Source organism: Sprattus sprattus (genome assembly GCF_963457725.1).
Source record: "Sprattus sprattus genome assembly, chromosome: 3".
Taxonomy (NCBI): Eukaryota; Metazoa; Chordata; class Actinopteri; order Clupeiformes; family Clupeidae; genus Sprattus; species Sprattus sprattus.
This window is the reverse complement of record NC_137922.1, coordinates 47,724,607-47,739,390: the sequence shown is the minus strand read 5'-3', so window position 1 is coordinate 47,739,390 and position 14,784 is coordinate 47,724,607.

The following is a 14,784-nucleotide window of genomic DNA, read 5'->3' as shown; positions in this document are numbered from 1 at the left end:
TGGCTGATGAGAATGTTAATTACTCATCCATATGAATTAATCAGACGGATTAATTAATTAAGGGTACATTAGAACTTTTGCCCTGACAAAATTAATAAAGCATTGATTTACTTGATTTCATACTTTGGTGGTTTTACTCGGGATATGTCTTGTCTTATCCAACTGATTACGTTTATTTGTGACCCCCAAAAATTCCTCTTTTACTTAGAAATAGTATTCATTTAATGGGTTGACTAATCTTTTGTAATCAGCTTTGATTTTGTGGATTGACTACTGACTTGTGAGAATGAATGGTGAGAGTGCAGTGGCCAGCTGAGGTGTGTTGCCAGGTGCTGGTGATGATTAATTAGCAGGAGCTAAACAGGTTCCCCTTGAGGACACTGAGATTTACACTCCCCTACTGTTCAGATGGTAGCACCTGCTGTGATGGGGATATTATATGTGCACACACACACACACACACACACACAGGCACAAACACTTGCAAACACACACACACACACATGTGCACAAACACTTGCAAACACACACACACACACACACACACACACACACACACACACGTACACATACACAAACACACACACAGAGATACACCCATGTGTACACGCAGACAAACACATACACATCCGAACAAGCAATAACAGATTCAAACTCGCACACAGACACACACACACACACACACACCCAGCCAGTCAGACATTCAGACATACACACTCACTAACACCTTTGACACTAGGATGGGCCGGTGATGGATGGCCTGTGAGAAGTTGTGACAGTAGCCCACAGTGACCAACACACACACACACACACACACACACGCACACACAGACACAGAGGGGCCAACCAAATTCCCAGACCTTATTTAGTAACAGCCAGTGGCTCTCAATGAGAACTGCTGTATTGACTCAGGGCCCTGGGCTGGGGGACATGTCGTCTGATGACCCAGCCTAATGCAGTACTTCTCCACAAGAGATTAAAGCAGATGGGAAATGGAAGAGGATAAAAGAAGAATTGAATACAGTCTGTGTGTCTATGCGTGTGTGTGTATGTGTGTGTGAGTTTTAGAAATGAGAGAGAGAGAAAAAGAGAGAGAGAATAATAAATTAACTACTCTACATTTCTTTGAAGGATTCCATCAGTTGTGTTTTATGCCAGCATGATGGGAGAAATCCTTTGATATCTGTTTTCTTTACTTCTCTCTTTTAAATCTCCCGTCATCTTTTATTCAAACTCAAACAACTACACGCCAGTTTTTCTCAGAACAAAACATCATTAAAAACTCACACCTTTGTTTTTTTTGTGTGTGTGTTTGAATGTTATTTCAGAAATCTATAGATTGGCAAGAGTGGCAACCACTACTAAGTTTCCTTCCCAGTTTTGAGTTGAATGGCTGGAGATCAGCCGCATGCTGTGTTGACAGCTCGAATGGATTGATCATGGCTAGATTGCTTGCTCTAGTCTACAGGTTCCTCTCTGAAATATGTATCACTCCTAGGAGAAGCTCTCAACACGCTCTCTACATGTGTGCATAACGCAGCTCAGCAGCTCGAGCTACTAATAATCACACATATTGGCATATAATGTCTGGATACAACCATCGTGAACAACCTTTGGGGTAAAAATCACTAGTAATCAGACATATTGGCGTATAATGTCTGGAGACAACCATTGTGAATACCCTTTGGGGTAAAAGTACAGGGCTATGTGAATGCTAGGCCTATAAGTTTTACAAGAACCACCCATGTATCACTGAATAGGGCAACATATTACAACACACAGGGGGTTAGTGAAGCGTCCACATACTCTAGGTAAGAGACCGTAAATGTCTTCCAACATGCTGTGTGTTCTGGTCCCAACTAGCGTTCTGTTTATGTGTAAATGTTCCGATTTATAATGGTGTCCATGTCTCCCATTGACTGTTATCATCTTGGCCGTGTATTGTGCTGTTATGCCTGTGTTAGCCTATGTGTTAGTTAGCAGGTGTGTTATGCTAATGCTAGACCTGCCTCCCACAGTATCAGTGTTTCCTTCTTGGATGCTTTCAAAATAAATGTTTGCGGCCAATTATACTCGCAAATTGTCATCCTTAAAGAACCCACCGATTTTTCTTGATTGCAGGACAAGCAAATGCAGAGAAATGTGTTGTTTAGTGCAGTTCTAACGGGATTGTGACTGGTCAATATACAATGCCATTGTTTACCTCTCAATAATCCAAGGCACTCTCATTTCCAAATCAATTCTAATCAGTCAGTGAGTATGTAGATGAGCGGCCATTTACAGTATATTTCCATGGTCGGGTCTGTTCACTAACAAGGTAATTTGTCAGCCAGTATGTGTTATCTTCATTCTCCCCCTCTGCAATAACTAAGCAATCTTTTTCTGAGATGTGTTTTGATGGCCAGGAGGTAAATCATATTACCTCGCACAGCAAGAGACTTGAAGAGACATTTCTGTAAGTCACAACGGCAGTGGAGCTCGTGACTTTTAAATTATCCTTCAATTTCTCAGGACTGCAGAGACATGGAAGTCTTTGTACTTTGTACAAGAGACTGATTGTTGTTTGTACTGCTTGCACTTTGTACAAGAAGAGACAGATTGTTGTTTTTGCTTTTCTTAAAGGAGTATAGTCCCTTTTTAGGAGTATATCAGCGTTCACAAGTGGCATTCATCTTTTAGTCGTAGAGTCAACAACAGCACCAGTCAGCTTCAATCTTTAGCGTGACAGAAATGATCTGTGATGTCGATGGCAGAAGAGGGGAGATGAGGGGAATGATGATGGAACACAATTTGCGTTTCCTCCTTCCCCTCTATCTGCCCACTGCCTCTGATGTCATAATGGAACAGTCAGCAGTGACACGTCAGCACCCTCACGATACCCATCATCACACAGCAAAAAACACCCAGCCTTACCGTTGGTCCACAGGATTTGGTACGTGGTGAAAATGAAGCACTGTTATCAAGGATATGTTGTAACAGTAACTAGACGAGCACTAGTGGAGAGTTACATCAAGTGCATTAAGAAATAAAATCCATTGCACTTTTACCCTTGCAAGGGCATAGGTGTTAATTTTGTATTACTGCGACTAAAATCTGCTTGATGGCAAAGTTATCAGACTTAAAGTGTAGCATTAAACACATTATTTAATCAAGGTGTTAAAACCTTATTAACAAACTGTCTAATCAAGGTTTGAATCCATTACCCATTAAATTATGAAAGGGCATTGTGGATGAAAAACAAGGAAAATGTAAAAAGGAATATGATGGATCTAACCGCAGGTAGCTTATGAATGTCACCGTGAGGTTTTTTTCAGGATGAGGAAATGACCCGTAACACAGTTGAAGCTCAGAGGGGCTGCTCCAACACACGAATGGTGAGGTTTTGGGCAATAAGAAAGTGACTCACATCAGCGTAGTATTTCTCTATCAGTTTACAGATGTATTGAAGCCCCTGTGAGAATCAGACACAACCTGATCCAAATAATTCCAATGATGAAATTGTTTCAATTAAGTTAACATTAAATAGGTCCAATATTATTTAATCATGTAATATTCAACCTTATAGGGTTATACAGCTCTTTGCTGAAGCATTCCAGATGGAGACATGTACATACTTATCTTTGCCTTACTGCTTTTGGGCCTTTCGACATTTGTTTGTTTGTTTTTGTTTCTAGGCGCTGTGAATTCAGGAAAACGGAATTGGAGTTCATTTGACATCTTAATTTCACCCATCAAACATGCCACTTTGACTCAAGTTCCTTAATTATCTTTGCAACATTCAACACTGGATGGTGATTTAGGTAATACCTTCTAGACTGGATGGCGATTTAGGCCTGTTTTGTTAACCGTGGAGTTATACATTTTACGATCTACCCTCTACAATGGCTACATTTAGTAAATGCTTTCTGAAAACACAAATTAAATGTCAGAAGTAGATTGATGTCATAATTACGACTATCATTAGGATACCAATTTATGCGTTGACACATTCGTGTTTATGAATACACAATTACTCGTGAATGAATGCCACTATCCTCTGTCCTTTGAGTGCAAAGCATTGGAAAGCAGCAGAGGACAGATTGTAAACCTGTGTGTTTCGGGCCACGAGAAGGCACGTCACATTTGTATCCACCGCACTGCTGTTAATGTGCGACGCAATGCATCACAGGGCCCATAAAGCCAGTGCTTAATAACTCGGAAACCTGTTTCGGTGAGAATTTAATTGAACAAAAGCAATTTCTCTGTCAAGTGTTAAAAAATGCCACTTCAGTTCAGAGGGGGCCTTGTTGGGTGAATTCCCAATTACCCAGATGGTTGTTCAACCCTCTGTCAGAGAGATTACTGATATTAATAACACTGGAATGCATTTCACACTTGTAATACGGGATACTGCTGCCTAAAGTGAATCATTTGATCAGTATTTGAATCACTTCTAGAAACAACGTTCTGTTCACTTCCACATGGGTTTCTTCTTATCTAGGTTAATGGATTTTTAGGAGCCTTGTTCAAAATCACATTGCCTTTAAACACGCATGAATTGTTGATGTCAGGTCAATAGAATATTGACCAGTGTCTCCTGTGCACTTTGGTTTCGTATGGATATCTTATACATTACAACTAGAGCCCTCCAGGCACAATTAAGACCATTTCATCATCATCGTCATCATTGCGTGTCTTCATCATATGCTCTTATTTTGCCATAAGTGCAGGAAAAGGTTATTATAAAGGCTGAGGACATGGCAGTGAAGGAAATGTAAGGTTTTGTAGGAACTTAAAGCCTGAACATTGGCAGAGGGTTATTCATAACAACAATCAAATAAATATAAATACTGCCACAGAAAGAAGAAATATCTGCATGGATGAACCCTTAAACTTCACTGACCTTAAGTGCATCTCTCTTTAAGTTCTGGCCTATCTGAGCACCCTGCCCCATTGAACAAACTACAAACCTGCATATTTCAAGCCCTGATGAGCCGCACTGCTCCAACCACTACAATGCATCTGTTCACGTGCAATCCGTCAAAGGGTAACACCAAGCAGTTAATAGCCTGGAAAAACCTCCATAACAATGTAATTGAGCAAAAGTAATTTCCTTGTCAAGGCAGAAGTGTCTTTGGATGGAAAGGTCTTGGGAGGTGAATTTACCTCCATGCTGTTATCCACTCTTGGCTCATAGCATGGCAACAAGGGGAGGCCACACACTGATTGTAAACAATAAGTCAATTTTCCCACCTGCTGAAGGAGGGAGAAAGAGGGCAGGTACTCACAGAGAGAGAGTGAGAGGGAGAGAGAGAGAGAGAGCAGGTACTCACAGAGAGAGAGTGAGAGAGAGAGAGAGAGAAGGTACTCACAGAGAGAGAGAGAGAGAGAGGGAGAGAGAGAGAGAGAGAGCAGGTACTCACAGAGAGAGAGTGAGAGGGAGAGAGAGAGAGAGCAGGTACTCACAGAGAGAGAGAGGGAGAGAGAGAGAGAGCAGGTACTCACAGAGAGTGAGAGGGAGAGAGAGAGAGAGCAGGTACTCACAGAGAGAGAGTGAGAGAGAGAGAGCAGGTACTCACAGAGAGAGAAGGAGAGAGAGAGCGCACAGGTACACAGAGTGAGAGCGGGAGAGAGAGAGAGAGGGAGAGAGCAGGTACTCACAGAGAGAGAGGGAGAGAGAGAGCGCACAGGTACACAGAGTGAGAGCGAGAGAGAGAGAGAGAGGGAGAGAGCAGGTACTCACAGAGAGAGAGGGAGAGAGAGAGCGCACAGGTACACAGAGTGAGAGGGAGAGAGAGAGAGAGGGAGAGAGAGAGCGAGTGAGCACACAGGTACTGTGAAAAGGTGAAGTCCCTCCCCCTTCTCACTGTGGTCCATGAGGGAAAAAGGACTGGACTCCCCTACCTAAATGGCTGGGTCCGGATTCCCCCACCCCTGTGGAGGGGTCCAATTACCTTTTAATTGGACCAAGGTGGCCTTACTTAAGGTGCACCTCATTGTTTCATGAGGGAGAAGGACAGACTGACCATGCTGGATGGAGCTTGGACAAGGTTCTAGACAAAACCTGAATGCTCAGAGGTGTACCTTGTCTAGTGTAGGCTTTAGTGTGTGCAGTTTGTGTTTGTATGTTTTTTTTTTTTAAAACCCCGTTGTAAATAAATAAAGCTATTTTTATGGAAGCCACTGTCTCCTGCGCCGTGTGTTCGTGCCTGCAACCCCATTCTACCAGGCTACATCCCACATCGTGAGATGGCCGGCTCGGGCCTTTCAGCATTAGAAGCTTTGAAAGTTGAATGTATTGAATCCCATAAACTACCAATTTCTCTGCAGTATGTCCTCTAGATAGGTATACAAACTGTATTTTTACTGCATGAAAACGTCTTTGTCCTAAAAGAAATTCCTCAAACATGCATTGCAATCAAGGCTGTTTTAATCACATGGATTAAAGTTTTCCGTCGCTATGACGGATTTCCGTCAACTCGGCTCGCATAAGGCCAAAAATGAGACACTGATATGATTTGCACATTTCAGCGTCGGAAATACACGAGAGCAAAGGGCAAAACTACCCCTAAGAAATATAATTTTGCCCCTAAAATTACTAGGAGAGTAATACTTATTCAATGAACGTGTCAAAAACATTGTAGCCTATATGACCCGGTCAGTTGCCATTTAATGTTTTGATTTTCACCTTGACTGTTGCGTGAAGAAACAAACGTTCTAACAAAACACATTTGGAGCGCTTCCTAATCAGACCTGTGACTGCGAGAGTGAGGAGAGATGAGGACCAGCGCAGTCTCTGTCACCATCTCAGGTTCTAAAAGATAAAATTCACACATCCAGCGACTGTCAAAAATGAAAGCTAGATTGGCTTGTGGTGGAGGATGACGACGACGTTGATAAAAAGACCCGGTTTTGTTTTCAAGGCATGTCGGAATTGTGGACAACGAGTTGCCCAAAGCGTTGTCAAACCAGCACAGGTAAATTCTTCTACTGGCTCCATCAAGGGGAGCGAAAACGTTCAGAAATACATGGTACTTCGTCACCAAGCGCCAAACAACACGCATCACCTACGGTGAATGATAACTAGTAATAATACTTTTAGAAATGATTTAGTTAGGTTAAGCTAGTTTAATGTTAGTTAGCTAACGTTAGCTATCTCTGATAGTACGTTGGCTACAAAGGCTTGCTTGCAAACTAGCTAACTAGTCTAATCTGTATTTCCTGTAGGCCTACTATGGTAGGTACATGAATAAAGGTAACACAAAAATCCATAAATATAATGTGTTATTATTATTAAAAAACAAAGAAACAAAAACGATTGTTAATAGTTGTTTAAAACATTTTTTTACCTTTAAAAAGATTGTATTAGTTGTTGTTACTATAACAACTAATAACCACAAAGAAAGAAGAATACTATTGTCTAATTTACGTTGTCTGTTTGGTTTTTGTTCAAAAAATCTAAGAAAACACTTTGAATCTGTAGACTTATGCCTAATAGTCTTATTATTGCCATTTGATGACAATTGTTCATATTCATATACTGTAAGCCTAAATAAGTGTGTTTATTATTTTGAACAAAGGTTAAATGTTATTTCACAAGTTTCTAAAAGTGCCCCCAATTTTTTTGTTAAATGCCCCTGGATTTCAGTAAATCATTTTGTCATTTATAGCCCATTAACAAGAATGGTGAAGTCTTGCAAAAAATATTGGTTTTATGCCCTAGCTTTGAACTAGTAAGTGATAATAGACCACGTGAAGTTCAAATATCGAGGCGGTATGCAGCCACGACCCAAAATGAGGGCCGATTTTTTTTTTTTCAGTCAGATGATTTTTTTTTGCTTTAATCCCTGTAATCAGGCAGGCCCCTGCTTAGGACCTCAGTGCTAACAGCTCACTCACATTGTTGCGTTGGAATGCGTTGATGTGTCAGGGTTAACGCATCCCCATTCACTTTGAATGGGGTGACATCATCCATTGCTGAACTGACTTGTGGCTCCGTTTGCTTCGCGTGCGTTGCGTTTCATGCTTCGCTTGCGGCAAGAGTTGAAGAATGTTGAGCTTTTCGAGACGCAATGCATGCGTCAGCCAATCATATTGCCTTTCATGCATTACTGACAGCACAGGCGCTAGCCAATCATATCCCGTATATGCTCACGTCTACTGAGCGGCAAACTCAAAAAAAAAAAAATGGCTGCCAAACTCCGTAGATGGTCGTATTTGTACCTACAAGTTGGTTGTTTGACTTTTTTTGGTTAGATTTCTTAAAAGTTACAGAGAAATAGACACTGTACAATGTAAAAAACCCTTTATTGTAACTGAAAAATACGTATCATAGGATTTGCAAGGTGTCTGAGCACCCTGTCTAATGATAGCATGCTACTACTCACAGGGTAAAAGCTTGCTAGTGACGTGATTGGTTTGTTGACCTGTCAATCTCACTATAACGTCTCCGGTATTAACAGAACCCCACGCGCCAGACTCCTCCTCCGCCTTCCGTTGGAACAACGCATTCCAACGCAACAATGTGAGAGAGCTGTTAGTCTTCCGTTTTATGTGACTGCGACACTACCCTGTCTGTGCTCGAGTCATTATCACTAGAGATAGTGTCAACATCAAATAAGAACACACTTGATAGGTGATAGTTGATTCATTCTAACTGGAGTCCCTGGCCCCAGTCGTTAAGCATTAAGCACTGAATAATTGTCACTTTAGATACATTAAATCAGAAGATAGTTTGCCTTAACCCTTAGGAGTTTAGATCCCTCCTGAGTGATATTGAGATTTTTTGGAAAGGGTATGTTTAGATTTGATTTAAATATAACATTTTAGTACATTCCTTTTACTCTCATATATTCTCGTATTTATTATTATTTTATTTGTTTAAATCCCAGGAAGTCTGTAGAATTGAACCACAAACGTGCAGATGCGTAGAACCTATTCAGTCTTGTTGGTCTGAAATAAAACATCGAAAAAGCACGGAGGTGAGGCACTCACTACCTTTGCCTCAATGATTGGGGCGTGCGATAGCCCACCGGTCGGGTTAATACTGGTACTGCCGTTGTTGTAGTGCAGGCGAGAGAGGACGAGAAACAATCTTACAACCTGACCGTGTACTCTGAGACCCGCCCTTTGGAAACAGCATGTGAACCGAACCTCTTTGAGGAATAGGGGGATCATGATTTTTCAACACTTTAAATGTACATTATTTTTCGTTTATAATTATTTATTTATTTTTCAATTTTGTTGGGGGGGGGGGGGGGGGGGGTGGAGACAACGTTGGAATCTCCGCCTATGGCTGAGGTCCTCTAGAATAAAATCATACACGCCACTTTTGCCACAATGTTTTTAGTTAGGGGAAATATACAAAACATCTATACATGTCAAACTACCTAAAAATGGCCGTAGACTCCAGAGTGTTCATGTGTGGACTCTAGGCAAAGGCATAGGTGTAGAGGCAGAACATTCAAACAGAAAGCAGACATGAAAGTAAACAGGTTACAATGAAAAAACAAAACAAAACAACAACCACAAAAAATTCAACTTCAACAGTCTAGCCTGCTCGGCATAAAGGTGTGCATCAGTCTTTGAGTGTCAGTCTGAGAGGAAAACGTTTGCAACTTAACACTCTAAGGTCAGCTGCCTTTTAGACTTTTCTAAGTTGTCTGACATGCCTTGATGTTTTTGTACATTTCCCTAAACTAAAAACATTGATGCACAAATGGAACACATGATTATATTGTAGAAGACATCAGCAATAATAACATGTTAGTAAAAGGAATGTAGTAATTCATTTTTTATTTTTAAATCTAATGTAAACATACCCTTAGAAAAACCTAATTTTAGAGGTGCTCAGATTTAGTAAAAAAACACATTGTGCAAATTTATTCACAAGGCTTTTTATTTCTGAACCTTGAAAACATATGTGTTAGCTATGTATATGTTAGTTTAACATTTAGAAAGTGTGTGTGGTTTCTCTTCTATAAATTTATAATTTCAGAGTGACCTTTCCCTGCCCAAGAATTCTTTCCCTGCCCAATGAATATTGATGAGTTAGATTTGACAGGCCGGTGATTGCTCCTCCCCCCTGTCACTGTCACCTGTCAAAGAGGATGGCCAATAGATAACAACCCTGAAATGTCTCTCAGTTTTGAAAGTGCATATTTAGTTAGTGGATATAACTAAGTCAGTAAACAAGTAAGTGGATATATATTAGAAAAAAGTGCATAATTAGCAAATGCATGCAAGTAAGTGGATATAACTAAGTAAGTAAGTGGATATAACAAAAATTAGAATCAGAATCAGTAACAGATTTATTGTCATGCAGGTTTACACCAAGAAATTGCTCTGGTGTATGGGTACAGTAAACATATAAACAAACCCAACACAATAAGTACTACACATAACATAAGACATAGAAACACACTAAGTACTACACATAACATAAGTACTACAGATAGACCACAGTATGAATACAGATATAAAAAAAGAGAGTATATAAAAAAGTTAACTAAGCAAGTAAGTGAATATATATAAAAAAGAGTGTATATAAAAAAATCCACTAAACGAAGAGGGGATGTGGACATCTCGGACCATGGAGCTGCCGATGAATCAGCACAAACGAACACACAGATGAAGCATTTCACCAACCAGGGACATGTCACTTGTGTGTCGGTTTGCCTGTTGCATGTTGCTAAACTAAGCAAGTAAGTGGATATACTGTACAAAAGAAGTATAATCATATCCCCCAAGCATGCCAAGCCTCAAAACAATTCCTCTCTGGGATAAGGCAAAGGTGGATACGACACGCTTTGCACTTCCAGAGGGTTTTTGTTTGCTTTCCCCTATACTTTCTGCAAAATGCACATGTCTTGCGATTATCGCGAGTAGCAACCTCACAAACTGGCATACAAACATTGCTGGCATTCATTATAGGGTCTGTTTGTGGCTGAGTTTTTAATGGAACGCCAAACAGCTGAGCAGTGAGCTCCTCAATGAAACGCTTGTGGGACAAGCTGTCCTTGTTCAAGCTTTGCCTGAGTTCTCTGTGTAGAATGTATGCATTTGTTGCGGCTATGTCTATGAAGTGATACAAGAGCTTCTTGTACCACTTCATAGTTCTGTGTTGTGCAGTGTAATATTGTATTAACTGGTCAGAGAGATCCACACCTCCCATGAACCTGTTATATTCTGTCACAGGTGAAGGGCATGGAACAGCCAGAGAAGACCAGACACCCTGCTTGGACTTCACTCTTCTCTTAGCTAAGTCCCCAGTGTAGGCTGTGTGGATGGTGGAACAGACAGACACCTCTCGTGTATCCATCCACTTCACAAACACCAGAGGACCTTGCCTTATCCAGCGTATTGTTCCTCTGGGGGACTTCTTGTTCAGTGCATTGATAGCACTGCGTGGGCACTCCTTTCGAAAGTCTCGGTATGTGCCACACGCGCCAAACTTAGCAGCAAACAAGTCCTTTAGAAGCGTTGGGCTCGTATAGAAATTGTCCATATACACATGATATCCAGACCCCAAGTACTGTTTGTCAATTAGTGACATGACACTGTCATACGAGAGGCCTTGGCCAGTGGGGAAATGGTTCTTTCCGGTGTATACGGAAAAGTCCAAAGTGAAACCATTGCTGGAGTCAGCAAGCACAAACAATTTAAAACCCCACTTGGTCGGTTTGTCCTTCATGTACTGACGCAAGAAGTGTCCTTTGGAAGGCACCATGCGCTCATCCACAGCAATGTTCCTGCGAGGCTGATAGAATGCTTTACAGGCATCCTTGATAGTGTTCATGAGGGGTTTGAGCCGGAACAGTTTGTCGTGTTCTGAGGTCCCCCTCTTGGCATCGTTCACGCTGTCCTCATCTGGGTCGCTCATGTGCACATTCCAGGATATTGTGCGGAACCTGTCTCTTGGCATCACCTCTGCTGGGAATGGGACAGTGAAGATGTGGCCTTTCCTCCAGTATTCTCGTACATCATTCAGCTTGACCATGCCCATGAGGAATATCAGTCCAATGTATCTGTAGAATTCCCCCACACCTACATCCACCCATGTATACTTCACTCCTCTGGCTATGGACCTAGCAGCCTGCTTGTTGGTGTGTTTGCAGAGAGTTTCCACGGCATCACGTGAAAAAAACAATTTGAACAGGTCCAGAGGACTGTAGTTGTCCGCTGCATTCAGCTGCACACCAGGCTCCCTTGCAGGAAGAAATCGCAGTGTTGCTGGAGCAACATCAATGTCCTTTTCTGACTCCCATGTCAACGGCTCCTGCTGGGGCAGACGCTGTGACAATGGCTCCTGTTGGAGATGACGCTGTGACAACGTCTTTGTCTTCTTTTTGGGCAGAGGTCGTGCTCTTTTGCGGGGTGATGTAGGTGCTATGTTCTCCTCGTTGTTTTCCACGTTGTTCTCCACGTTTCTGTAATAGAGTAAATAAAAACAATGATCAGTTGCTTGTTCAGGGATTTTTGCAACATAGAATCCCAGAGCTGCAATTCACACTTTACAGCAGTTTCGGCCATTCACACCTGGCCTGGCCGGTTTCGATTCACACCTATCAGACGTGTTTGAATAGCCTACACTAATGACTAACCCAAGGGGAACAACATACTTTTAGCGTTAGTATTTGTACTTATTTTGGTGCAGACAACAAAACTGCAAACATCGACGTATATAGCGAGATAAAGTTATGTATATGATTCATAATCGCCATATAGACGGTAGTCGCCTGGTTTACTCCTCTTTGCGCTAACAATAAACCCCAAACATCGACAACAACATGTCGGCGTACGTAGCAACATAAAGTTATATACCTATATTATTCAAAACCGCTATACATACGGTAGTTACGTGTTTTATTTATTTTAGGATAGACAACAAACTGCAAACATCGACGACTGTAGCGACATACAGTTATGTATGATTCAAATCGCCATATAGACGGTAGTCGCCTGGTTTACTCAGCTTTGCGCACACAACAAACTCCAAACAATATAAAGTAATTTATATTATTCAAATTCGCCATACAGTCGTAGCGTGTTCTACTAATTTTTGCACACACAACAAACTAGACGCCAACGGCATAATAAGCATACTATGCCATGAGTTTTACTCCCTATAAGTAAATCAACACCATGCAAGAGCCAGTCAAGTGAATATAAATTACTTACTCATCAGGAATATCCTGAACGGGGTCAAGACGAAGCACGAAGTGGTTATGTTCGTCCTCACTGTCTTCACTACTTTCATCGGATTCGTGGTTGTCCTCCTCGCTTTCCAGGTCAAGTTCCTCCTGAATTTGTCGTAGAGCATCAGCAGCAGAGATGGGAAGCGGCATGTTGTCTCGTTCTCAGTCGAAATGTAAACAAACATACGACCATGTGGACTGGCTTATATGGGTGAAAAGGGCGATTACTGAGTGCTCCTCGCCACGGCATGACCCAATAGCGTTCGCCGAATTACCATTTCTTACCATATGAATAGCCACCAAGTGCTAATGGGTGGCGCATTAGGAGCTGAATTCTGGCTCAGACAGTGAAATGTGCAAGTTTTCGTTCGATTCTCCTGACAAAGTGCCTATTTATTTTTTAGTTTTGAACTTTATATATTTTAAAAGAAAAGGGTTCAATGATTATGTGGGTGTTATTTGTATGTCTGTAGGTCAAAAACTCGCGGAGCTTTAAACATTTTTTGACAAAAAAAAAAAATATCCCTGACAAGGGATATCGACCTTAGACCGTTAACAATGTTTCTCAAGTGATAAAAAGATGTTTGAATTATATATTTTATATGGGTTTCAAAATTGAGATCTGAGTCAAATATGACACCAAGGTTTCTGACCTGGTGCTTGATGTTAAGTGCTAGTGTTTTTAAATGTTCAGATAGTTTCTCTCTTTCGGCTTTTTCACCAACGACTTATAACTCTGTTTTATATTGGTTAAGCTGGTTTTGTGACATCCATACATTTATATCAGCAATGCAATTTACCAAGCAATCAATAGCAAACAAAAACAATAACATTCTACGGTTAAGTTACAGTACAATTAAGCTCACAATCCCACCGGCTAGTTTTACAGTTGAATGACGGTACAGTTAAGCTCACAAACCCACCAGCTAGTTTGTGAATGTATCTACATTAGATGTACATCACATGAACTGTGTTTAAATCTTACATATTATGAACATTGTTTCCCAAGCCGCTAAAACAACTTTGTGTTGACTTACTCACAATCCCTCAGGCTAGTTTGTGTAGGGACGTGCACAGGAGGGGGTTAAAGTTGCTCGGGCAACTGCCTGTTTGCCCTCCTCGACTGAAGTTGCCCCTCCGAAGGAAATATATATATATTTTTAAATAGTATTACTGCTGCAGAACTTCATGTAGGCCTAGATAAAATAATTGCGGAATAACCGTCCAGGGGGAGGGGGCGTGGCGGCAGTTAGTGATCGACCCTGACAATTTACGCGTTGCCCCTTTTTTCCAGGGCAGAGCAATGGCCCTACAAAATTTCTGTGCACGTCCCTGAGTTTGTGAGTGTATCTGCAGCCTGAGCTGGTGGGATGTCTTAATCAACATTAGATGACAGAGATAGAAGTCATAAAACCTTTTCACCTGCTTGTCTGTGATGGCTGCAAATTCCTCAGACAGAAATGACTTGACTTTGAATGAGCAGTCTAGTTGCTGAAAAAAGTTTAGTGGCAGAAGACAAGGCCAAAATCAAGGGGTTTGTCAAAAGAAACGCATCTGTGATTCACTGACTACGTGGGCTGTGTTTTATACTCAAAAAGCCACCTGATGT